General features: G+C 38.4%; 1 protein-coding gene and 1 pseudogene across 1 annotated transcript in view; one reads left to right on the top strand and one right to left on the bottom strand.

The window, feature by feature from the left end:
- LOC102812110 (mitochondrial inner membrane protease subunit 2-like) overlaps window positions 1-27,692 on the top strand; it is a 1,190,436-nt gene that overhangs the window by 352,616 nt on the left and 810,128 nt on the right. The window lies entirely within an intron of this gene.
- LOC102810951 lies at window positions 12,512-13,476 on the bottom strand (annotated as a pseudogene).

Here is a 27,692-nt window from a genome sequence, read left to right as displayed (position 1 = left end):
AAAAAAAAAAAAAAAAAAAAGAGCACGTAGTTTAAAACAAGAAAAAGAGCAGAAATGATTAAAATAATTTTTTTAATGAGCTGCTAGAATGTTATCTAGATCAAGCAATTAACTCTTTATTTTCAGTAAAAATAATCCAGCACTCCTCCAATGCATTGAATTATATAAATCTGTGTGTTTCAATTTCACTTAGGAAAGAAAATTTTCCATTGTTTATTGTTTTACTTGAGAAGGCTTTAGAATGTTATGGCTTATTGAGTACCTCTGAAAAACAGCAAAAAATTAAACATTTATTGTTTCCAGATACATTGTTTGGCAATTGTGACTTTGAACAGTGGATAAAAGATTTTGCTTTTCGTATGTGGGAGTCATTCTTTGGTTGGAAGCAGAATATAAACAAATAATTTCTCCTTGAAAAAGAACTAGGATGTTTTAGGCAGAACTTTTGGTGTGCGTAAAAATCACTGAAGGATGCTCTGCACTCTGAGTATTCCAGGTGCTTTAATATTGCGCTTACGAGCCTGTGGGTGGTGCAAATGGTTAATCAGCTTGGCCACTAATTGAAGATTCAAGCCTGTCTACACGTGACTCAGAAGAAAAGCCTGGCAATTCACCTCTGAAAAATCAGCTATTAAGTGGAGCACATTTCTACTCTGATACACCTGTGGTCACCGCGAGTTGGAGTTGAACCCATGGCAACTGGTTTTAAGCTGAAGAAGGAGATTTGGAATTAGTAGACTCTGAGAACACGTTGTGGTTCCTGTATTTCTGGCTCTTATATTTTTACCTTCTAGTTCCTATACTGTTAGATCCTTTACAATTCCCAAGCTTCATTTTCCTTGTGTACAGTTAGCTTTGAAGTCCATAATTCACAAGGTTTTCTTGGGGTGGTATGACATACATATTAAAGCTTTCATTAGTTGTAAATCCTACAGTGAATCATTTGAAGTAGATAATTGCTTTGTAATGAAATGAATGATCTCTGTTTTCCTTTCTCTCACCAATTTCTTTGTGCCATTGATTTTGCACTCTGTAGTTTTCAAACCCTGTGTTTAAAATCAGAATCTGTCAGTGATATACTTTAGCCATCATTGAGAATGCATTTAGCCTCATGGAAGAGATGATATTCAATTTGTGGCTGGAGTTTACTAATTTTCTACGGTTATGACATTTACACTGCATTTTAGAAGGAAAATGAGACTCTCACGATTGGTACCCATTCTAATCATTGAGGGAAGTAATACTAAAAAAGGACTGATATAATAGAAGGACCTGTATTAAAAGTGGAATTGATATAGAACTGGCAATTTCATTAGTCCAGAACCAATTCATACATTAGTTTGGAATATAAATTTAAAATGTAAAAATGTTTACATATAGGCATCATGAGATCATGAATATTTTTTAAAGTTTCCTCATCATGTTAATTGAATTATGTTTTAGAGTTTGCAAGTATTATTTCTTTTTAAAGGATCAGCATGAAGCTGGTCCCTATGAGGTGGTTATTAAAGATATCCCAAATATGTGACTTTTCTAGACTGCTAACCACAAAGTTCAAACCCACCAGCTGCTCCTAAGAAACTCTATACAGAGTCGCCATGCGTTGGAACCAATCTGACAGCACTTAAAACAATAGCAAATACTATTCATCATCCCTGATATCAACCACTCTCCAGTAATCTCTCCAACATCCTAAGGTTCCACGGTTTGTTGCAATGTCTCAAAGAATTTGCAAACTGTAAAGGAAATGATTCACGTGATTTGGAGTCTGGCAAGTCCTAAGTCCTCAGTTCAAACATCAGTCTAGAGAATTCTTGTTACTTACACAAAGTGAGCTGTTGACTCATAAGGGCTGTGGGAATCAGGTCAGGATGTCAGCTCAAGTCCCAAGAATAAGAGTTTGGACATAGGTAAGCTTGGCTGCTCAAACAAAGAAGCACGCCACCCACTCATATCTCCAACAAGGTTCATTCATGAAATTGCACTTTGTGTGCATTTATTTTTACCAAGTCAGAGACTGATGGGTGAAAACAAAATGTTTTTGTGTTTCTGATGACCAGAACTGGACTGAGAACCACAAAGTTGGTGACTCAAGACCACCATCCTTGAAGAAAGATGAGGCTTTCAGCGTCTGCAAAATGTCAAAGCCTCGGAAACCCTATACTGCAGTCATAGAAATCCTATACAGGGTTGTTATGAGTCAGAACCAAATTGAAGGCACTCAAAAACCACATCCCCTTATAGATTTGCATCTGTCCAAAAACTTTTAGAATTATTCCAGAATACCTCGAATCATCCATACTACTTTGGATAAACAAAAAACAGATTTCACCTCAAATAAAACAAATTAACTTGCTTTCCCTCACCATTCATAGCTACCAAAGCAAAGATTTTCAAGACTGTATCACTTAGAAATCTTTTCAAATCAAGGTACTTAGGGGGAAAATACTTAATGCAAATCAGAAGTAACTTGATGCATGAATTCTGTCTTAGTGAATTGGTTTTAAATGGCCTTGCAATCTGTTTGCCTTGAGTCAGTAGGCATTTTCTGCAGACTTTTTAGTGTTTTGAAAAACATGGATTTAGTTGTTTTTATTTAAAAATCAGTACATTTCACCTGGGAGTCTTGATTTCTGGTATTACTTATGTATTAGATCAAACCACTCTGCCCCTACACCTCTGCTAAGCAGTTGCTTTCTGGGACAGAGTCATCAGTGCCCTCACTGGTTTACTCAGGGCCCTGTTGGGCCATCAATTATTTACATTACTTGCCTGGCTTTTGTAAGCATTTGGCCTTGTGGACCTTGTCCTAAATAATTCTCTGATTTGGGATAAAGTTTATATGCAGCTGGGTTTGAGAGTGTTAATATATATATATTGGTATATATTTTGTTTTTTCAGATAACAAACTGACTCCAATTAGTTCATACAATCTTTATAAAACTCTACAACTCCCCAGACCACAATCCTCTTCATATCTTTGTTGTTGCCTTTGATGACCTTTGCCTTTCTCTTGAGAGTTCATGGTTTGCCCTTCCCTGGAGCTATACAGGATCTATTCCAGCTACCTCTCACCTCTGAGCCTATACACTCTCTGTTACCTCTTGCAATGTACCCAGTGGTGCTGCGGAGTAGACATTGAACTTCTAACCCAAAGTTCAGACCCACCAGGCACTCCATGGGAGAAAGATGAGGCTGTCTGCTCCTATAAAGATGTCTAGTCTCAGAAACCCTGTATAGGGTCACTATGAGTCAAAATCAACTTGATTAACAGAGAATGGAGCTGCTGCAATCCTCTCCCTTTTGTGCCTGTCCTCCTTGTAAGAGTGAGTCATGCCTAACTCCATGTCTAACACTGTTTCATTCACTGGATAAATGGTTATTAAGGTTTGGGTTTCATTTAGATGATGTCATAATTTTTCGTAGTTTAGAATTTTAGGTAGTTTACATTTGGGAAATGTTGAATTTTAGAGGAAGAATGACAGGTTTTTTTCTTCTCCCATAAATACTTTCAGTGAAGCTTTTATCACATAAAACATCATTGGATTACGCTGACTCTTTTACCTTCCATACTCTCTTTCTAGAGTCCTGGTGTGGCACTATAGATAAACACTGGACCACAAAGTCAGTTTGAACCACAAGGTCAGTGCTTCAAACTCACCAGCCGTTCCTTGGAAACCCTACACAGGGTCACAATGAGTCAGAACTGACTCGATGGCACTTAACTTAATTCTCTTTCTTATCATATTTTCTACTTATATTAAAAATAGAAACACTTGGAGCAATTAGAGGAAGCCTGGGCAATGAAAGTAAAAGCTGTGAAAATTTTTAACTCTTATTTTATTTATAACTTTATCTTGTTATTAGCTAGATGGTACTTCTTGTAGGTAATGGTATTGTCAATGTTGGAACTGAATAGCTTTATAAATGTAGTGTCTAACAAGACTATAAGGGTTTAGGATATGCAATGGAAGAAACCATTTTCTAGTGATCAGGACTTAAAAAATAAGTTCATGCATCTGAAACAATATCAAAATATATCTATGAATAATTACCCACATAATGTGCCAATGTTACTAATCTTAAATAGATGCTTCACAGGTTCTTAAAAATAGAATTTTAATTTTAATGTTCAAAAAATCAATTTGTGTTGGCTTCCAGCCGAATGTAATTTTGGAGTCACATATTCACCAGAGTCTGGCATTCTTTTCTTTTTCTGTCTTCCATTCCAAATGAGTCTCTGTTAATAATCCCTTTTGTATTGCCCTGCCCACTAGACTTTTTCTTCTCAAATCATAAGACCATTATTAAAATATACTTATGGCATTATTTAGGGTGCTTTGTCATCTACCATAGTAGTTTTTATCTCATGGAACCCATTTGCCTAGACTGAGTTTATACTTTTCAGCTCAGAGTTCTTTCAGTTAAACATTTCTAATTGATAACCCCAACGTATACCCAGCTTTCCACGCATGTATGTACACACACACGTTTATACTTACTTCACATTTATTTTCATTTGCTGCTTGATGATGTCTATGTTTTGTATGTGCCACCAGCTATTGAATAAATGAACCAGTTTCTGTACTCAAAAAACAAATGCTATTTACTTGGGGTTAAAAAGAATAAGGCGGTCCTTTCAGTAACCGTATCTTTAACATTTAGACATGTGTATGACAAGAAAGGTGCACAAAAGGGGACTTGTGATATTATAGAAAAAACTATTTTAAGGTATAGATGTTTTTCTTCTATAGTAAAACACAGCTTAATAAATGTATTAAAGAATTTAATGAATGCCAATAAAATAATACTAAATGATAAATTGTACCTAAATACATATATCATTATGAAAAAGAATAGCACGTCAGAGTTCAAAACCATAGTAAGTTAAAGAATGTTTTTAAAATTATTTCTATTCCCTTTCTTCTTCTAATCTAAGATGATTCTATTTTTAGCCCCCAAATTTGCTCCCTTTTAACTAGTAATCAGGTCTTTAGGTGGTACAAATGATTTTGTGCTGGATGGCCAGCAGTTTAAACCCACCCAGAGGTTCCACAGGAGAAAAGTCTTAAAGATCTGCTTCTATTAAGATTGTAGCCAAACACAGTCTGATTGGCTAGTACAAGAACAAGCAAGTTATTTGCTGGGGAGCCGTCAAGGCTAACAATCAAGTCCCTTTAGGACAAATTCCCTTCCAAGACTGAAAATCAAAGGGAATTCACAAGCAGGAATGTAAGCTTGCTAGCAACCATGTTGGTCTATAGGTGAGTGGATGTGAGGAAAAAGCAGCAGTAAAGATATGGGCTGAGTTTGACCATGTTCCATCAACCTGGAGATGAGAGAGAGAAAAGAGGAAGGGCAGGTTGGGCCAAAGTATAGTGAAACCTGGGGACTTCTGAGCCCATGGACAAGGACACAGTCACAGAAGGCTACAGCTGGAGAGTGAGGCGTCCAGCTGATATGAAGTGAAGGGAGATGCACAAGAATTCCTAGACTTGCAAATAGTACCCACTTGACCTAGCTTCAATGGCTTGTTGATCTGAACTCGACTAGAGGAAGATAAAAAAATTTTTTTGATAAAGGAAACAAATGTAAATTGTTACAGTTTGATGAACTTGACCTATACTTATGTAGGTGGTGGTGGTGGTGGTGGTTATGTGCCGTGGAGAGGGAACTGACTCATAGCGACCCTGTACAGGGTTTCTGAAGCTGTAAATCTTTATGGGAGCAGAAAGCCTCATCTTTCTCCCATAGTAGCTCAAAATACCAACTGAGAGGCAAGGAATCTTCACATCAAAGATCATTCTGATCCCCTCTGTACACAGGGTTAATAGGGATGGGCAACTTAGACATTGGCTACCTAAAATAAGGGGGCCATAAAGGCACGAAGTGACTGGCTTACAAGTTTTCAAGAAGTTTAGTTCCAGAATGTGTGGGGGAAGGTAGAACCTCCTTCTGAATAGTTTTTTATCTTGTCTATATGGGTCTGGTGAAAGGAGAAGGGGATAAGATTCTTATGATTCAATAGTGATTAATTGTTATCGTGACTAATTGTGATTGTTACAACTGTAAAGGTAGAAGTTTTGTAACAAAAAGGGGGGAGTAGTTAATCTTACAATCCAGTAATGGAGGACCCTAGGACTATCAAGGGAGATGAGCTCGAGTGGAATGTTGGACCCTATCCAGAGAAGCAACTACATCAGAGATGATGACATGGGAGAGAGAGAGCAGTTAAGAACTCTAGACTCATGGAAAGAGAGGGACTGGGTGTTGGCAGCCAGGAGGCAGGCTTGCAGCATGTGCCCTTTGGTTGTTTAAATGAGTATATATTCCTGAGTGTTTTTGTGTACATCCAAAAAAAATCCAGAGGCAATAGAAGCAAATACTGTTGAATGATGATGCATGGCGGGAATTGTTATCATTGCATTGAAACACTGAGTGTAAAACTGATGTTCTCCCATGTATACTATCACACAGTTCACAATAAAAACTAAAAAGAAAAAGATCTTATTTGAAAAAAGTAAAAAAAGATTGTAGTCAAACAAACCCCTATGAAGTAAGTTCCGTTCTATAACATACGTGGTCCCTTTGAGTTGGACTCGACTTGATGGCAAGTAACACCACCACCCAACACTGTTCGTTCTGTATGCTTTGGTTACATAACAGTTAGAGTGGTCCTCTAACATGCCCAGTGATTCACTGATACATGAGGCCTTCAGAATGAAGAGGGATTGTACAAAATCCCCAGCAAGCTCGCTTGTGTGATATGAATGGCTCACTAGGTGAAGTCCAGTTGATGCAGAAAGTGCACAGGCAGTTCACGTTAATGAATTTTACTTTGTAGCCCATTGGGTTTTTCACCACTCTAGATAAAGCTTTCTACTGGTCCTTTAACTGGGCTCCTGGATTGTAAAGTGTTGTTGCAATAGGTTCTCTTTTATTTTCTTTCATGATCAAGAGTTGAAATGATGAAAGGCAGATTCATTTATTGTTTAGTTGGAAAAGAATGACTGCAATTCCCCAAACAAATTGGACTTCAGTTAAGAGTGTTTTGCCATAAATAATCTTGGAAGAGATTGGATTCTCTCCTAGCTGATATACTTCAGCTGTATGTTAAAATCCAAGTCGAAAAGGGACTGATTTATTGCTGAGTAGAGTGATCACTGAACAACATAGACCTGTCCTTGTTCTGCACTATTGTTGCCATCTCTAGTTTCCTGAAGCGTATTCTTCAGAACTTTATGGAGTAACGAATATTCTATTTTCTGAATTATTCTTTTCATTTTAGTTTCTATTAAAAAAAAAAAAAATCAGTTCTCTGATGTACAACCCTCAGGGTGAATAATTCTTCATGATCTGGAAAGAAACCTATTTCATAAATTGGTTAAGGGCATTTTCCATGGTTGGGTCAGGTGAATCATATTTTTCACCTATAATGTTAGGACATTTTAAATTTTAACAGCGTGTTTTTGCTAGAGACTGCAAATACCTTAGCCAAATCCCAAACCCACTTTTCTTTAGTTGATTTCTACTCTTGGTAACCCTGGAAGACAGGATAGCACTGCCAGAATGGGTTTCCAAACTCTGGTGCTTTCCAGAAGCAGACTGTACAACGGCTGGTGTGTGGGTTCGAACCTATGGCCTCACTTTGCAGCAAACTGAAGAAAAAAACAAACAATAACAAAAAAAAACCCATTGTTTCACAAGGGCTCCTTAAATACCTTAGCAAAACCTGCAAATTCTTCTTTTCATTGACTGTAAAAATGTTGCATGCCCTTCCTGCCCTTGATCCATTTAATTTGTTTCATGTTATTAAGTTCCATAAATCATCTGGGGATATAGAAATTCCACTATTTTTCATTTAGCTGGGCTTAGTGTCTGCAATGTTGTTGTCATTGTTGTTAAGTGCCATCATGTTGGTTCTGACTTATCACGACCCAGTGTAGGATTTCCGAGGAGCAGATCATGGATTTGAGCTGTCTCATTGGTTCAGCCAATGTTGCTTTGGTCAATTAAAGTATATTGGTAAAAATCATTTCATGCATAGGTTTGTCCTTGTCAAGTAGGATAGATTGCATTCTTTATTTATTTTTTGCTACTTTATATATGTATTTAATTAAAAAAATATATTGTTTGTGTTTTTACAGATGAAAAATTTAACAGAAGTAATTTTTAAATGACTTGTCCCCTGTCACACAAACTAGTAAGTTGTAGAGTCAAAATATGCATCACTGTTTATCTAGTTCCAGCTTTACAGATGCTCCTCTTTTCCCATCTTGTACAGGAATGTTTGTTTTAACAGAGGAAGTCGTATTTAAATTTGATACATACTAAAAAAGAGTGATGTGTGTTTTAATTTTTATTGTGATAAAGTGTATATATCAAAACACTTCTCATTTTTAAGTATACAATTCAGTAACATTAATTAGATTCATGATGTTGTACAACTATTACTATTATCCATGTCAAAATACTTTCATCATTCTAAATAGAAACTCAGTACCTCTTAAGCAGTATGTCTCCTTTTTCCCCTTATGCCAGCCCCTGGTAACCAGCAATAATAACCTTTAGCTCATTGAATTTGCATGTTTTAGATGTTTAATATGTTTTTGTTGAGTGCTTTCAAGTTGGTTCCAACCCATTGCATCCCTTGTACAGAGTTTCCGAGGCCGTAAGTCTTTGTGGGAGCAGAAAGCCCCATTTTACCCTGGAAGAGGCTGGTGGGCTTAAACCACTGACCTTGTGGTTTGCAATCCAGTACTTATCCCATAGATCTACTGCACTCCCCATTTAAGTGGGATCATAGAATATTTGTCCATTTTGTGCCTAATTTATTTTTCTCAGCATAATGTTTCCAAGGGTCATCTATTTCAGATCTGTATAGGTTCCAGACCCTGTAAAGTTAACAGTTTGAAGATTACGTTTCGCTTGATCCAAGACATGGTATTTTCAATAACTTCATATGCATGCGAAAGTGGGACAGTGAATAAGGAAGACTGTAGAAGAATTGATGAATTTGAGTTAATGGTGTCAGAGGAAAAATATTGAAAGTCGAAACAACAAAACAGGTTTGCATTGGAAGAACAGCCAGAGTGCTCCTTGGAAGCCAGGATGATAAGACTTCATCTGTCATACTTCGGGCATATTGTCAGGAAGGACCAGTCCCTGGAGAAGGAGATCGTGCTTGGTAAAATGGAGGATCAAGAAAAAGAGAAAGACCCCTCCAATGAGATGCATTGACATGTGGCTGCAGCTATAGGCTCAGGCATAGTAGGGATTATGAGGTTGGTCCAGGATCAGGCAGTGTTTCGTCCTGTTGTGCATAGTGTCACTATGAGTCAGTACCAACTCGATGTCACCTATAATAACAACAACATAGGTTTCAGAGGAGTGTCTGGTGAGTTTCAACTGCAGACCTTGCAGTTCAAACTGGCCTTGCAGTCCAGTGCTTATCCTACAGCACCACACCATTAAATCTGTTGATTGACACTTGAGTGGTTTCTACCTTTTTTGCTATTGTAAATACCGGTGCTGTGAACATTGGAACACAAGTAAAATGATCTGTTTTTACAGTGACTTTTTGTTGGGTAAATATTTTTAACTTTCAGTAAAGCACATCACAATGTTTTGCAGTACTGTATAGGTACTGTTTTGGATAAATTCTTCTTGATATTTAAAATTCTATCAAATTAATAGTTTTCTGAATCACTAGCTGGTAGCATAGTGGTATAAGGTCAGCAGTTCAAAACTACCAGCCGTTCCACAGGAGAAAAATGAGGCTTTCTGATCCCATAAAGATTTCCAGCCTCGGAAACCCTATGCAGGGTTGCTATGAGTTGGAACTGACTTCATAGCACACAGCCACCACCAACCAAGAGGTTGGTGGTTCAAACCAGCTAGTTGCTGCTTATAAACCCTATTCAGGGTAACCATGAGTTGGAATTGACTCAACGGCACTTGACAACAACAACTATATACTAGTAATTTAAGATTTTTCAAATAAGTGTGGTCATGACACTGTAGGCTTTACCTGTGTTTGATGTGCTAATTTATTATTGTATGACATGTATTTTAGGTTGGCATTTTTTAAAGTGTTTTGTGTTTGTAGTACCTCAGGCTGAGTCACATGACCTGACTACATTGATACTGATGTGATGTTGATAAACAGCACAATGTAACTGACACATATGTGAGGGCTGGCGTGGGCATGATAATGTTTATTTTTTCTGACATCTTGTTTGTATGCTTTAGAGAAAAAGTTAGCAAAGGTAATTGGAAAGACTACCAATATAAATTAGGTCCATAGCCCAGACCTATAAGTACCAGCCTTTAGAGCAGTCCTGACAGCAACACAAATCTGTTAAAAGAAAATGGAACTGTCCCCGACATGAAATAACGTGGTTCTCATAGATACAACACATTGTATAGGTTTTCCTTTTAATTACCGTATCAGAGCAAAAGAATTGTTTGCAGCTGGTTGTTCTTCATTTTCATTTGCCTTGACTAAATTTCACACCTAGGGAGCTTGAAACCTGACAGACAACAGGTGTGAGTCTGTAGCTAATAATTGACTGCAGTTTCTGTTCTTTAAAAATCGGCTATGTTGTAAATTTCTCTAACACTAATAAAGACAGCCTTTTTTTTCTTATGCTTTCCAAACCATGGTGGTGAGACTGTATATCTGAATCAAATTACAAAGTTAAATAAATCAAGTTATTAAATTACTCTTACTAGAAGAATAGATTTTAAGGAATGATGCATTTCAGTCTGTTTTAAGTATAACTGCAAGCAGCCAGTCATCATGGCCTAGTGTGACATTGATTTTTGACTAGAAGGAATGGAAACATAGCAGTACCACCTGTGCTTCCTTAAGGAAACATTCTATATTATTGATGCGCTTTGTTTCCTTAAAAGTCACCACCAAAACTATTCAAATTGAGTTTTGATAATACTAAGGTAGAAATCTTTTCATTGTCAAAGTAAAAACATTCATTATTGAGAACATAAGACGGGGTTCCCAAACTATTACCTTAGCATCCATTTCTACCACTCTTTTTCCTAAGGACAAAAGGTGTTTTATTATAGATGAGAGTCTTTTTAAAGCAGAATTTACAAAGTATCACTTAATTACATTCAGTAAGAACATTAGGCTTACTCATTGTGTAGATTAAATAGACTATCGAAACAGAATCAGTTAATTTGGCTCATTTTTTTCCTCCTATGTTTTCTCCAGTGATTACTCTGCTCATCCATTGCCAAATTGATGGGACTTTGCATTGAAAAATAAACAGTTGAGAATACGGAAAATGATTAAGTTTCTGCATTTCACAGAGTTATCATCAGAGAGAAAGAGATTATAAAAGGGTTAGTCTTAGTTTGATATTCTGCATCACCGATTTCCATTTTGTCTGTCCCAGTCAACTACACCTAAATGAAGAGCCCTTCCTTTAAGAGACAGTGTTATTTTTAGTTTCTGGAGTTTGGTAAGTATGGTGGATTTAACCAAGGAGATGTTTATAATTCTTTATCTGTGTCTTGTCATTAGATGTGAAGATATTAGATTCAAACAGTATTAAAAGTGAAAATTAACAGTGAGACATGGTACAGCATTTAATTAGCATAAATTAGACTTTTGAAATTAGTGCCTAGAAGACTAAATGCTGGCTTTTGAGGTTTGATCATACTGAATGTTATGCATTTTAAAGTCCATTTGAATAATGAGAATATGTGAGGGAGGTGGTTTCAGGAAAAATAAGCAGGGGTTTCAGACAGTTTGTCGGAGAATTTCATTCCATTTTCCACAAACCTTTTGAAGCCCCCTTGTAAGCAGTATTTTAGTCACAGCTGCCCCTTGGATACCACATTGGCGATCATACGATTAATGAGTCCGTCAGGATCTGTTGACAGAAATAAGGAGGTATTCCAAATTTGCATATAAGAAAGATGTCCCATTAAAACAAAAATGATGAGTCGATCACACTGGCCTATAGTAAAGCTTGATTCATCTTCTTCATCTAGGTGAAGGATGCCTTGATCTCCACATCCTTCCTTGCTCAATGATGCAAGTTGCTACAGTCATGGCAAGTTGTAGTTAGGGACTCTTGATTGGATATTTAATTCTATAAATGACCTCGTGTGACAGAATACAACTTCACTGTAGGATTTTCTAGGCTGTAATCTTTTTTCTTCCCCTCCTTCTTAAATAGTTGTTTATTTGCAGTGGGCTGGAAAGGGTGATGAAGTTCACATATACTGACACCACCACACACCAATGTCACAAGAATCATGAGTGTGGAGAAAGGGTGACTTGGAGTCCCCAATGAGCTCCTCCCCACAAGAATAGGCCTGGGAGGGTGCAGCCTGGTGGGATAAGGGCATAGCCTTGGAACATCTCCACATGGTGTGGTTACAGACGAAGAGAAGGATTCACTGGCTGCACCATGGCTTGACCATTGACTGCTTGGAGTGAACTTTCCTTGGCAGTCGATGCTGTTGGCTAGTGCTTACTTGACTACTCCTCCTGGGCAGCCTTCAGACTCTTCTTTCCTCCCCAGGACTTCAGGGTAGAGACCTGCAAGGCTCGCCCACAGAAGACGGTCAGGGCCCATGGTTTCACCAGGGGGCACTTGTTGATGCATTGAGGTTGATGGATGTCTTCTCCTCACTCTGACCCCCTGATAGGATGGTGACTCCAGTAACAGCAGGGGGCACTCTGCTGTGCAATCCTGTGACAGTTGCCTTGGCAGTCTTCTCATGAGAAAACATCTGTGTGCAGGCATGGCCGGGTGTTACCGTATTGGCCTTCAGCAAGCTATATGCTTGACTCTGTCTACAGAACCTTGTAGACGGCAGCCAGTATCTTCTCAGTTACATACTGACAGAGTTCAGGTCATGGTCCCCATCCATCAGGGAGGATCTCAGGCTCCATAATGGGCACGATGGCGTCCTGCTGGCAGATGCTGGCGTAATGGGCCAGCACGTTGGCATTTTCCATGATGGTGAGGGCAGAAGGGCTATACGCCCCAGTCTTCAGCACACAGCGCCGTTTGGCAAAGTCAACTCCATCCTTCTTGTAGTGAACACAGGTCTCAGAGAGCCCTTCCAGTCCTTGGGTAGTGGTCTTGTGGTTTGTTCCTGCCAGAGGTACCATGCCCTGGTCTACCCTGATGCCCACAACACCGCTTTTGGTTTTGATGACTTAGGGAAAGGGACATCCCATCATCCACCTTCTGGTACGGTGTCTCCTGGAAGAGGAGGACACACAACCCCCCTAATGCAGAGGTTCATCTGGCCATTGGCAGTCAGCTGTAGCTGGAAGTAGAAACACTGGTTCTGATCCGTGTTCTCAGAACCAATGAACTGCAGCCAGTGGAGCCCACCTGAAGCCAGAGTGATCTTGCCCAGAGCCACAATTTGATGAGCAATGTCTCATAGCTTCTTCTGTTCTGGGGTCAGCGCTGGGTGTGGGTAGGGCATGATGGTGGTGGTGGCAAGTTCCTGGTACAGGAGAGAGGTGGGCTTGTGGGCTGCAGCATCTGGAGGCGGCAGGTGGACTAAGAGCGAACTGGACAGTCGTCACCACTACCCCAGGTCCTAGTGGAATGCAGCCTGTTCATCTCGCTAGGGGGCGGTGCTGGTGGGCAGCTAGGATGAATTCTTAATGGGAGCTGATCTCTGTGTCTTTCCTCTGTGGAGCGCTGAGTGGATTTCAGCTGCTAACACTTAGGTTAGCAGCTAAGCACCTAACTATTGCGTGACCAATACTCTTTTATATTCGTGACAAACCACACGCCCAGACCCACTGCAGATTAGTCGATTCTAACTCATAGAGACCCTGTGTAGGGTTTCCGAGGCTGGAAATATTTCTGGGAGCAGAAAGCCTCTTCATCTTTACCAGCTGAGCAGCTGGTGAGTTTGAACTTCCCACCTTGCAGTTAGCAGTCAAGTGCTTACGCTATAGCACCATTATGGCAAATAGGTTGTTTTGTTAATCTATGCAGCTGGTTTCCACTCAGAGACCCTGCATAGGGGCTAACTTCATCTGTCTTTATTGGAGAGGCTAGTAGGCTTGAACTGCTGATCTTGTGATTCTCAGTCTGCAAGTATGCTTGTGTGCCATGGAGTCGGTTCTGAGTCATAGCGACCCTGTACAGGGTTTCTGAGGTTGTAAATCTTTTTTGGGAGCAGAACGCTTTATCTTTCTCCTGCGAAAGAGCTGGTAGTTTCGAACTGCTGACCTGCGGTCGCAGCCCAATTCATAACCACTAGCGCTCGCTGCCAGAGTTCCTGTCTGCAAGTATAGTAACTATAAAAACATAATGAGTACAATAACTTGGAAAGGTAGTTCTTATTATGCCAGTTTTACAGATGTGAAAATTAAGGTTCAGGGATTTAGTTAAGGTCATGGAGTCGTGGTGTGTTACAGTGTAGGATAAGCACCAGATTACAAGGCCAGTTTGAAGGTTAGATTGGTTTGAACCACAAGGTCAGTATTTCAAACTCACCAGCTGCTCCTCAAAAAACCTTATATAGGGTTGCTATGGACTCCTGGTGTGATGCTGTAAGATCAGCAATGGACAGTGAACCACAAGGTTGGCAGTTCAAAACCACTAGCAGCTCCTTGGAAATCCTATGCAGGATTGCTGTGAGTCAGAGCCAACTCGATGGCACTTCACAACAACAACAAATGAGCCAGAACCGATTCAATGATACTTGACAGCAACGGGAGTTTCTTGGACCCAGTGTATGTTTGTATTGTTGCAAAACCTTGTCTTTCCACACTCCACACATAATTGCAAATCATCAAAATCCGTAGAACATTAAGCTTTGTTATGTGTAGCATGTCTATATTCAGTCAGCTTTCATTCAGTTTAGCTTATACCATAAAAGCTTTAGCATTTGAGTGTTTTACCTTCCCACAGGTCTTTATCATGCTAAAGACTGCTTTTGTATAATCTGAGATAGGATTATAAAAGATAGGCAGCCTTGGTATTGTGTGCTAGACTGATCCAGGAATTTACTATTTCCTTGTGTCTGCCTTTATCATCTTGTAATTAATACTTTTCCACCTTCTCCAATCCTTTTGGTTTCTGTACTATTAGGAGTTATTGAGTGCTTGCAAAGTATAAGCCTGTGACGTACAATATTTAAGTCAGTAAATCTGAACACTTGGGTACTAATTATTACGGTTGCATATGGAATAAAGTAGCTTGTTCAATACCAAACAGAAAAAGGAACTGGTAGAGCTGGAATTTGAATCCTTATTGGTCCCATAATCTGAAAGCTTGGTTTACTGGCCCCTTCAGTCACAGATTTGCTCATCTATATCCCAGCTTCCAGCCTAACTTCTCCCTTCTGGAGATGATTGATTTTCAATTACTCTGAGCGTTAAGCATCCTAACTTGGCCTTACCATTTTATAAGCAATCATAATGACAAGCTTGGCAGCTTCTACAAATTCAAGCTGCCTGACCCTCACACGAGAGAACAGGGTATAAGACAATCAAGCTTTGGCGTTTGTTTTAAAAAAAAATTTGTTTTTAGGCAGAACAATCTCAATCATAATGAAATAGTGGCTAACTCTGTGCCAATACTGTATGAGGTGCTTTTTTTATGTATTCATTTATTAATTCTTACAGCTACTTTATTGGATAAGTGTGGTTATCATCATGTTGCAGCTTAGAAAACGAATGCTTGGAGAAGATAAGCCATCGCTGGAGCTGGGATCTGTGTTCAGGGTTGTTTTACTCCAGAGCTCATGAACTAAGATGACTTCTGTGACTGCATTTTTTCTCTGGATCAGGCATGTAAATCTTAAAAACCAGATTGTTGTTTTAAGTGCTGTCAAGTTGATTCCGACTCATAGCGACCCCTGTATAGGGTTTCCAAGGAGCAGCTGGTGAGCTTGAACCATTGTTCTTGCAGTTCAAATGACTTTGCAGTCTAACGCATTAGCCTACAATGCCACACCAGGACTCCAAAAAGCAGATTGGACCAGGTGAAATCTATGAAGAAGGGTTGAAATCATCCTGGTTTGTGTATGTTTGTTTTTTAAAGAAATCATATGTATTTATAAATCATAATTTACATGATGCCAGTAAAATATTATAGCCATATAATAGTGCTTTATTTATTTTCACTTATTTCCTTTATTTTTCATCTTACCTAAATACATCATTATTTAAATTATATTGTGTCAACAAACTCATTGCCCAAATACAAATATCTTTAAAGGAACAGGTTATACAGTAACTCTTATTTATATTATTTGTTAAGCACCAGGTTGCTCATTGCCTGATTATTTCTGCCACCGGCTTCTCTGAGGTAGAAAGATGGGGCAGTCAGCTCCAGAAAGATCTGTGTTCTTGGAAACTCTAAGAAGCAATTCTACCGTGAGTAGTGATTGCTCACTTCCGTGAGTCAGAATCAACTCCATGCCAGTGGGTTTCTGGTATTCAGAGAAAGTTAAAATATATGTGAATATTGATGAGCTATAAAATCTCACAAGTAGAGACTGTAATTTTAGAGAACACTTCTACAAGATATGAAACAGAGTTATATTATTCCATTTGAAAAGCTCAGGATGTTTTCCAGTTTCTTTAAATAACTTATCCTAATTTTGATCATATCAAAATAAAAAGTTATGTGACATTTTTGTGACTTATTTACTCATCCTTTAACCCTTATTTGAGCCTACTATGTGTTAGGCATTATACTGATGACAGAAAGAATCTATTCCATGCAAATTGGCTATTTATATATTATTTTGTTTGTTTCTAAATCTCCTTTTCCTATCTGAGTTCTTCTTAACTTTTTAGTGTGAATTGAGTGAAGGTTTACAGAGCAGATCATCAGGTTTACTGTCAACAAGTTATGTACTTTGTTTCATCTCAGTGATTGCCATCCTCTCAATGCAACAACAGTCGTCCCGCTTCCTCCCTGTGCTTCCTACTTCCATTCCACCCTCCTCTCCATTCCTTCTCAACTTTGTCCTTAGATAAATGTTGCCCTTGTGATCTTGAATAATTGGCCAGTTCTGTTAATGTAGTGGTTACGAATTGGCTGCTAATTCGTAATTCAAAGTCAGCAGTTCGGAACTACCAGCTCTTCCGCAGGAGCAAGATGAGGCTTTCTGCCCCGCTAAAGATTTACAGCCTCGGAAACCCTATACAGGGTCTCCATGAGTCCGAACCGACTCCACGGCACATCACCACCACCACAACCGTAGAAAGAATACTATACTTCTTTTGTGAATTATTTTTTGTATTTTTTAAATGATCATGAATTCTAAATTATGAAAACATCAGCCTAAACAAAGACCACTCAATTGTATTAAAATATTTCAGCTAAGATGGAGTTGTTAGTTGCTGATAAGTGCCGTTGAGTTGTTCCCGACCCATAGTGACCCTGGTTAGGGTTTCCGAGGAGCAGCTGGTGAGCTTGAACTGCTGCCCTTGTGGTTCAAACCAGCTTTGCAGTCCAACTCATTAACCCGCAGAGCCACACCAGAACTCCAGATGGAGTTATGGGGACTGGATTTAGTTTCCAGTCTGAAACAACTAAGAAGTCCAACACAATGTGTGAGCTAAGTCCTGTGATTGCCCCAGTGTTTTGCCTAGAGAGATTACCTAGGGAAAAAAGAAAAGCACAGGGAAAAAGGAAAGCAGGTGAAATCAGGCAGTCTCCCTGAACTGGCAAGTCTGGAAAGTGAAGTCTGAGGAGGTTAGAGCTTGCAGGTCAGTAGAAAGGAGATAGTTATGTAGAAGGAGAATCCAGACATTTGCAAAGGGCCCCTCTGTGTACCAGGTTTCAGTCTAGTGGGGGCAGTAGACATTGTAATGCAGTTAGATATATACTATAATGGAGTTTTGGGCAGAATTTTATAGGAGCACTAGAGCTGCTTAAATAATAAGTCAACTCCTTACCAGAGATGGTAACTTTTCCAGAAGAAAATTTTAGGCACAGAGAAGAGGCAGTGTTTGGAATGGTTGTCTTAGAAGGTGTACAAATTAGAACTTCCAGGCAGGGGGCAAAGATAGCACGAGAATTTATAGAGTTAGTGCTTTATCCATAGAGTTTCAGTATGCAGCAAGAAACCATAGTGAGTGGGCTAATCAAATTTTCATTTTTAGGACTGTCCTTTTAAGAAGATTCCATATGCTGGAACGAAGGAGTAATTGATCACTGGGAGAAAGAATGGTTACAGAGTTAATTAGTGATTGCACGTGCTCAATTCTCTCTTAATTATTCTTCTTGTTGTTAGGTGCCATCGAGTCAGTACCGACCCATAGAGACCTTATGCACAGCAGCACTGTAAGAGTCCATAAATCTAACATTTGAAAACATATGGATCTTTTTTAAAAAAAGAAGAAATAAGAAAAGGAAAGAAAGAAAATTTATTGGAAAATGGAGGTTTCAGAGATAGATCCAGCTGACTTGAGTGCCCAACTTTCCAGGACATCTTAGATGCCTATGTTGGCTCACGCTGAGTTTGATAGATCTTTCTCTCAGTGATGGCTCCTCAACTCATATATCATTGAGTGATTTTTCCTCTTAATAATTCTGTCTCAAAATTAATCAGTATAGTGAATTCATTATTAAAAATATATGTATTCTGTGGGATTTGTTGACTACTCCTACTGATGTTTGTGAATTTCTTAAATTCTTGGTTCCACAAATTCTAAATTGCATTTGGAACCACAAATATATACATAGGAACAAAAATTCTACATTTTTCCCTGAAATTCTTAGGATTAATTGGTCTAAGCATTTTATGAAAATTATTGTTGGTTGTCTTTGTTTGCAATTGTAAATATAGAGATTAAAGAAATAGTAGAGATAAGCCATACATTCTACATGCCTTTCCCATTATGTATGATACTGAATTTTTTTTGGCATGAAAGTAATTTTGTTTGGTTATGGTGGTGGTGGTTATGTGCCTTGGAGTCGGTCCCTACTCATAGCGACCCTGTACAGGGTTTCTGAGGCTATGAATCTTTCCGGGAGCAGAAAGCCTCACCTTTCTCCTGCAGAACAGCTGGTAGTTTTGAACTGCTGACCCTGAGTTTAACAGCCCAATTCGTAACCACTATGCTACCAGAGCTCCTAATTTTGTTTGGTAGGAATTTTTATTTTTGAAAGTGTATTGTTTCGATTTTGAATTGCCCTAAAATACAAATCTATTGTATAGTACACTGAAATTTGGCAGTATTCCTTATGGGAAAAATGATTTTTCTTGATAGTTTTCCCATGACATTCCTTAAGTACCTCTCAGAGGATAATTTCAGTTATTTTCAAAAAGCTTGCAGTTAGAAAAGATTTAAATGAAAATTACAATGCTTATTTATTCAAACTTCTCTGACTTTATTTTACTTCTGCTACTCATTTATTCATTCAAAAAGTAATTAATCCCTTAACATATTTATCACTCTTGGTAGATAAAATAGACACCAATATCTAACTATATGGGACTTATATTGAGAAAAATAAATACTAACTACACATACCATGTTGACAGTTGATATTAGGGGAAGGAACAGTATGTTATGAGAGAACATAAAAGAGACATTGACCTGCTTTAAAAAGAGCAAGAAGGCACAGCCATATTGGGAAAGTAACATTTAGCTGAGTTCTGATGGATGCTTAGAAGTTATTTAGCCTGGTAAGGATATGGGAGAATTGCCTGTGTATTTCAAGAGAAGAGCTTGACTTTCAGAAGACTCAAAAAAGGTCAATGTGGCAGTTAGGAATGAAGGCAGAAGTGGTGCAATATGAGATTGTGCTATTTGATTATTTTCATGTTCTCAGAGTATGAGGTGAGTTAAGGTAAGGATTGCATTGATGATAAGTGGTGGGATGTATATAGTGGTGTCAGAGATTAGGATAAATCACTTTAATCCTTTGCAAAATGGCAAGAGAGGAGTGTTATGTTTTGTTGTTAGTTATTACATACATGGAAAAATAGATTAAGTAATCTGATTGTTGGGTGTAGGTGTATCATAACTAAACAGTTATTGGTTTCAGTATTGTAAATATTTTTATTTTGTGCATGTTTTATCTGAATGTGTATTTATGTATACGAACAGAGGCACACACCATTCATTTACTTAGCTGTTATTCAAAGAATCCTTACTTGTATTGTTGAAGTGTTAAATCTCTATTAAATTCAGTATTTATTTACTACATTGTCTTTATAAAACCCGGCCATGGTCAATTTTCAGTTTTCCTTTATTAGATTGTCTTCTTGCAAAATGAAAACCCATAGACTTTTTCAAGATTTAATGTTCTAATCTGCTAAAGTGAAGCAAAATATATGCTTACCTACTAGTTTTTGTGAGGACACAAGTGTGCTTGTTAACAGTGTGATCCTTGATCTAAGAGGTGGCCCAGATATTTTAGTCTGAATGAGCTGCTGGAAGCATATTATTCACTTGTAATGTGTGTAATTCCCTTTCTAGCTCATTGTCTAAAACTGTAACCTACTTTACTATAGCTGTTTCTAGTTGCATTCATTTGTTAAGCCAACTCAATAGAAATTCTATCTTATGGTCCTGAGTGTTGTGTTATGAGTGTTTTTGTCCCTCAAGGCAACTTGAAATTTCTTGTTGCTTGGGTACTTTATTTTTTTCACCAGCTCTCCACAGTTATTTGTGAACTAATGTTGCCTCTAATAAAATAAATCACATTTCATTGACATGTACCCTAACCTAATGTTTGCCATAGCGCTGTACTGAGCCAGAAATTGGCATTGGGCAAATCCCCATTTGATCCATGATGCTGTATCCTCTTCTGTCACCAACCCCCTCTGCATTTATCGAGTTGCTTCCTCACAAGATGATAAAAAGCCTGAGTTCTTTATCATCTTGCATATTCACGAGTCTTGGTGCTCATTTTAAGATCTGCTTAACTTTTTCTCTATAATAAAATGTAGCTGTCTTCATTTTCATTCCTTCCACACTCAGATAAAATATCAACTGATAAAAAAGGCTATGTTTTTTAGGTGAATCCTAATGTTTTTCACTTTAATTAGTTTTTCGTAGTTATAAACCAAAAGAATAAATGCCCAGCAGGATATTATTATGGATTTACCTAAGAGATTTAAAATACATAAATATTTGTTCACCTTTTCTTCATTTATGTTTCCTCAGTGTTATTTTGGGTGAAGATTATTGTCTTTGAACATGTATTCTTATTATTCTACATTTCTGGTTGCTATACAAGTTCTCTCTTCGGCTTGACATCTTTTGAGTATCTCAAACTCACCATGTTCAAAACGAACGAAGGCTCTGGATAGTGTTTCCTATCTCAGAGAATGTCTCCAACTGTCTAGTCTCCTACTCTTAAATTCATCTTTGAAGCCTCTTGCTGTCTCCTCCCTCATGTTCATCCCACTATCAGGCCCAGTCTTATTTCCACCACTGTGGAAATAAGTGGTGGTCCAGGATGATTGCAGTCATTAATCCAGCTTCCATCATTGACTCAGTTTCACTTAACTTTTTGCCACATTGCATTAAAACTCTAAAGTGAACTTGTTGAAATTAGAATTCACCCCTATGTGAAAAACCTTTATTGATGTCACTGATTTTAAGCTGAGATCAATATGATTGATGCTCCTTTCCTGCCTGTGCTGTGAAGGTCAAATATGCCTCCACCTTCTAGCCCTTTAACCAGTTCTGACAGCGCTCCTTCCCATGGCCCTCTTGACTTCTCTGCTAGGTTTGATAATCTGTTGTAATGCCCACACAGAACTCAGAGACCATACCCACCGTTATGGGGTTGAATAGTGAAGTGACATGACCTAGAGTGACTTGGTTCTTTGCTCTAGACAGCTTTGATAGTCTTCTCATTAGCCTTTGGCCCTTTGGTCTTTTGGTGTCTGCCCTGCATGGATAAATCTTACAGAGCTCTTTAAATCTGCCAGCAAGTGCCCAATGGGCACCCACCCTGCCATTAGCCTTGGCCTGAATTTGCTCAGCTTTCTGGCTCTCTCTGGATGGGCAAGGCTAATTCCATCAACAAGTGCCAGTCGTACTGCATTCCCATCAAGCCTCCTGCCTGGAGATGCTTAGATCTCTCTTTGGGTCACTGAACCTAGCTCCACTCTGGCCCTGGAGGCCCTCCAATCTGCCAGCAAATCTCCTTTCCAAAGGTGCTCTGTGAACCCAGAAGCCCGCCACCCCCATGCCTTTTTCTGCTGGTCTCTTAGTTCTGATGCTGCTGGTTCTTTGCTGCACTTGCCCCCATTGTTTGTGGTCATGCACTGTCTCTGTGTTACAGCTTTCTCTCTCTGTGTCTTCTCAGCCTAGGAGGTCCTCAGTGTAGGGACCCAGGGTCCAAAGGATGTATTATGCTCCCTTCTCTTCTTTTTGAAGGTAGTGAAGTCCCTTTTTTTGCCTCTGGGATGGTTTGTTTTAAGCAGAACAGGATTGGAAAACTGCTTAATACTATTGTCCATATTCTTAATTTGCATTGTTCTGTACCCACACGGGACTTCTGGTGTGGTGCTCTAGGATCAGCACTGGACTGTGAACCACAAGGTCGGAAGTTCAAACCCACAAGGTGCTCCTTGGGAACCCTTTACAGGGTTGCTATGAGTCAGAACCAACTCGATGGCACTCAACAACAGTACCTGCAAGTGTGCTGTGCACTTTATTTGCATTATTTATAAACTGTCCAATCCCCTTGGTGGGCCACAGGTACTTTGTTTGTGGTGCTGTAGGATAAGCACTGGACTACTAACTGCACAGTCAGCAATTTAAACACACCAGTAGTTCTTGGAAACTATATATAGAAGTTGCTTCAAGTCGGAACTGACTTGATGGCACACAACAACAAAACCCCAGTCATTTGATGGTAGTTACAAGACCATGGTGAGAAAGACCATGTAAAAGTGATCTTTTGCACTCCATGAGCTTCATAGTGCTCCATTGGGTTTTCAATGGCTACTGCTAGCGTAGTGGTTACGAATTGGGCTGCAAACCTTAAGGTCAGCAGTTCGAAACTGCCAGCTGTTCCGTGGGAGAAAGATGAGGCTTTCTGCGCCCATAAAGATTTACAGCCTTGGAAACCCTGTACAGGGTCACTATGAGTCGGAACCGACTCCACGGAACATCACAACAACAACAATAATCACAGGGACTTTGTTCCTAGGCACCTCTAGGTGGACTCCATTCTCCAAACATCTGATTAGCATTGATCACTTAACCATCTGCATCATCTAGGAACTTCCAGTCAGTATTATCTTCTAATGTTCTTAGCCTGGTTTTTATAAACTTGGCAAATACAGATGTTATTAGTGTGTGTGTATATATTATACACATTTATTTACTTAGGTTTTGTACATGGGTGCCATTTTATTTGCTTAACTTTTTCTGCATTTGAAGTAGTCCTTCTTGAATCGTTTATGAAGTCCATTGATAATAAACTATTATATTTTGGTTTATTTCTAAGTGTTTTTATTTTTCCTGATATATAATTCTAAGTAGGTGGCTATTAGCTTTCAACAAATTAAAGGTAGTAGAATCTGCAGTCAGTGAAATTCTCATTCCATATCTTGTTTTAAGCTGTATGAGTATTTAAGATTTATTATGGATGCTTTGTACTCTCTGAAAATTGTTAAATTGTATCTATGCACAATTTATAGAGTTCTTTTTATGTATTCAGTTTGGGAGGCCTTATCATATTGCATCTGTAGATTAATAATTTTTTTTTTCAAGTTTTTAAAATGATCAGTCACTTCCCCTTAAATAGTACCTCTTCTGTATTCTTCCTAGTATTTGTTTATACTCTTCTGGTTGGGTTACATCATTCCTGTCTTCTATGTTGCTTCAACTGTATTTCTCTTCATGTATTATGAGTAATTTTTTTCACATCTGTCTTTCAGTTTACTTGTTCTCTTTTATGTTGGGCCAATCTGTTTAACAGTTACAATTTTTATTGTAAGTTCTGTTTATTTTAGTCTGTTAAAGTTTGCTCATCATTTGAATCCTTCTTTATTATTTTAAAATATTTTATATATGTCAAAGCTCCAAACTAAACCAGTTTCTACTCATCTGGGACTACATCAGGCCCTGCTAAGCTTTCAACCTTGATTTAGGATCTCAGGCTAAACATCTCCACTTTGCTTGCATGTGACCCATCACCCAGTCTCCTGATTGTCATATGGATCTTGGCAACTGCCCCCAGGGCAATCCTTTGTTTTTTGCAGGCTTCTCAGTGTGCTTGGTTTGGGTTCATTCTGTGACTTTTCCTTTCTCTTTCATTCTTTCTTTGTCCCATGTTGTTGTTGTTCAGTTCCATAGAGTTGGTTCTGATTGTTAGCAACCCTGTAGAGGGCTTCAAAGACTGTAAATCTTCACCCGAGCAAAAAAGCTTCATCTTTCTTCTGCAAAGCAACTGATGGGTTTGAACTACCGATCATGTGGTTAGTAGTAATCCAGTACTTATCCTAAGGCACCAGCAGCTCTCCTCTCTGCCCAATAAAGATACCTTTTACTTGTTGCAAACCTAACAATGCAACAAAAATGGTTACTACTGGATTTACTTGACAACCTTGGAAGCTGTCTCCCAGCGTTCCAGTCAGCCCTGTTATCTCAGGTGGAAATCTTTCACTGATCTTCACTTATTTCACTGTTTATATTACAACTTCATTGACTTTTTCACTTTTGTACTTTGATGATGCTTTATTCATTTCTGTCAGAAAGATTCTATAAATTGTGTTGCCTTTGATAGACCTCTCTCTCTTTACATGCACCTATTCTTTAGCTCTCAACTAAAACATTTCTTTATCACAGAAGTCTTTCTTGATCTCTTTTCCTTTCTAACATTAAGTCTAAGAGGTTAAAATTTTCTTTTGTCACAAATACTCCAAATCTGTGTTTTCTTTCTTCAAAACGTATCTCAACTTATAATGCTACACTTTCATATTTGAGTGTTTTTATTAATTAAACTGACCTTGCAGTCCAGTGCATTATCCCACAGTGCCACACCACTTGATTAGTGGTCAGTAAATATTTGATGGAAAAAGATGAGTGAAATAGTACCTCAGCAGAAAGATTTATGTTAAACCAAGCTAGAATTTTCCTACATCTGTTTTCTTTCAAGATAAGCTGAGAAATTTGATTATTTAATGTGTTTTTGAAAAACATCACTATGTGTATACAAGGATAAGTAAAAAAATATCACTACTAGGATTCCAGTTCTTGTATGCACAGGTTTATTTCAAAGAAGACATGTTTATCTCTGTGATCAGTGAATGCCTACAGACAAGTTCACTCAGTAATACACTGTGTCAGTTTCATTGGTGTGCTTTCAAAAAAAAGAAGACCCAATCAAAACAGTATCTTCTGAGGGGATCTCCTGGGCCAGTCAAATTCAAGACAGAGAGGTCAGCTCTGAAGATTATAGCGATTGTTTTTGGAGATGCCAAAGAGCTAATCTTGATAGACTTTCTAGAACTACAGAGAACAATCGTGGGGATTCATTATTAATATGTTTTAAGAAAATTTAAAACTGCATTGGTAAGAAAAAAGGCAGTTAAGTTACACCACAGAATTTTTTCTATTACAGAAATGCACCTGCTTGGGAAACCTTACCCTATCCATTCTATATCTCTGATGTTGCTCCTTCAAACATTTTTTGTTTTCCAACCATAAAAACATTGAAGAGGAACACAATGTGTACCTTCCAAGGATTTTAGCATGGTGTGAATTGGAGAATGAAGAGTTCTTCAGGGAAAAGTTGTTGTTGTTAAATGCTGTTGAGTCGATTCTGACTCACAGGGTTTCCGAGGAGTGGCTGGTGAGCTTGAACTGCTGATTTCGTAGTTCAAACCAACTCTGCCGTCTAGTGCATTAACCTGCAGAGCCCACACCAGGACTCACGGAAGAGTTAGAAAGATGGAAATACTGTCTCCAGAATTGTCTAGACCTAGATGAAGGATATCTAGAGAAATAAATATTTTGATATTTTTGCTTAAAAAAGGTGTCTGATTTTGTAGCAACGTTTTTTTGACTTACTTTGATTCAGTTTGACTTACTTTGAATGAGTATACTAGTATATCATCACTGTGATGACTATATTAGCAATAGTATAAAAACTTGTTGGTGTTGTTATATGCTGTGGAGTCGGTTCCAACTCATTAGTGACCCTGTACAGGGTTTCCGAGGCTGTAAATCTTTACAGGAGCAGAAAGTCTCATCTTTCTCCCGTGAACAGCTGGTAGTTTCGAACTGCTGACCTTAAGGTTTTCAGTCCGATTCGTGACCACTACGCTACCAGAGCTCTTTATAAAAACTTATAGCTAGTTATTAAATAAATGCTTCAGCATACTGATCTGTTTTCTGTATGTCTTTGTAAAATGTATTTATTTCTCATACGCTTATATGCTTTGTTGTTGTTGATAAGTGCCATTGAGTCAGTTTTGACTCATAGCAACCCTGTATAAGACTTCTGAGGAACTGCTGGTGGGCTTGAATTGCTGACCTTGTGGTTAAGAGTACAGTGCTTAGTCTGTCTAGTGTGGAAAGCCTTGCTTTTGTTAAAGTTGACATCATATCTTAGTAGGTACTTGTGAAGAAGTGAGTTCTTTGCAAGACAAGAAGCTGTCTTTCATATTCACCAGATTATTTGTAGAAATGATTCAGTGATGCATAATGCTGAGCACTAGCTGCCCCATTTTCATGATTAAAACAAATGCCCCAGGTACCATTTATTTTTCTAGCTGTCATAACAAATAAAGACCTTTTCACCCCAGCAGCGCATTATTGTTTGTTTTCTATTTGGCGAAGTCCAAAGAGATCTTTTGTGGTTATGGTTGGGAATTTGCTAAAGCTTGCAAATCCCTGTTGTTCCATAAAGCTCAAAATAAACCAGTCCACACCCCTGTCCAGGTTCTCATTTGGAATTACATCCAAGAGCTAAGAAAATGTATCACAGGCACTTTTACAAACAATAATCTTATATAATCTTCAGTTATTTACACTGGGGCATTTTCTGAACATTTCTCTAATGTTACATTTCCAGCATATTTAGACAGAATTTCTAATCATTTTCCACGATGGGGGGAAAAAAGCTTCTAATTGAAGCGTATCAATACTTTGCTTCTGAAATGGAAAAGCCTGTTGTGTATTAATGATGTATCAGATTTTACATAAACAATAATTCTTTTTCTCCTTTGGTCAAATACTGGAAATCCTTCAGTACGTCCACTTTTGTTCATTGTTGAGAGTTATGCCCAGTGAGAAGTTTCAGCACTTCAACAACAAATTAATCTGTAAATTGGGAGTAAGTAAGTGGGTGGTGATGGAGCTATGGGGAGGTGGGTTGTGATATGTGAGTAGTAGCCATACAGTCAGCAGTACCCTTCCTGTCAGAAACCAGAAATGATTATGATCCTAAGAAAAAAGTTACATTGTTCAACTGATAGCAGTTTTTATGCCAGGAGTCTAGTAACTGGTACTGAGTCCTGATGTGGTGCTGTAAAATATGCACTGGACTGCAAGTTCGGGGCTTCAAACTAACAAGCTGATCCTCAGAAGCCTTGTACGGGTGGTTATGAGTCAGAGCCAACTTGATAACACTTAACAACATCATTGTATCACTTACTAACCTAAGGGCTTTGCTGCCATGGTTTATATGTTTTTAGTGATGTCAGTATTTCCGTTCAAAAAGAAATCAAGGGTTTTTATATCAATA

This window comes from Chrysochloris asiatica, unplaced genomic scaffold (genome assembly GCF_000296735.1).
Source record: "Chrysochloris asiatica unplaced genomic scaffold, ChrAsi1.0 scaffold00032, whole genome shotgun sequence".
Classification (NCBI taxonomy): domain Eukaryota; kingdom Metazoa; phylum Chordata; class Mammalia; order Afrosoricida; family Chrysochloridae; genus Chrysochloris; species Chrysochloris asiatica.
This window is presented reverse-complemented; position numbering and strand designations above follow the sequence as displayed.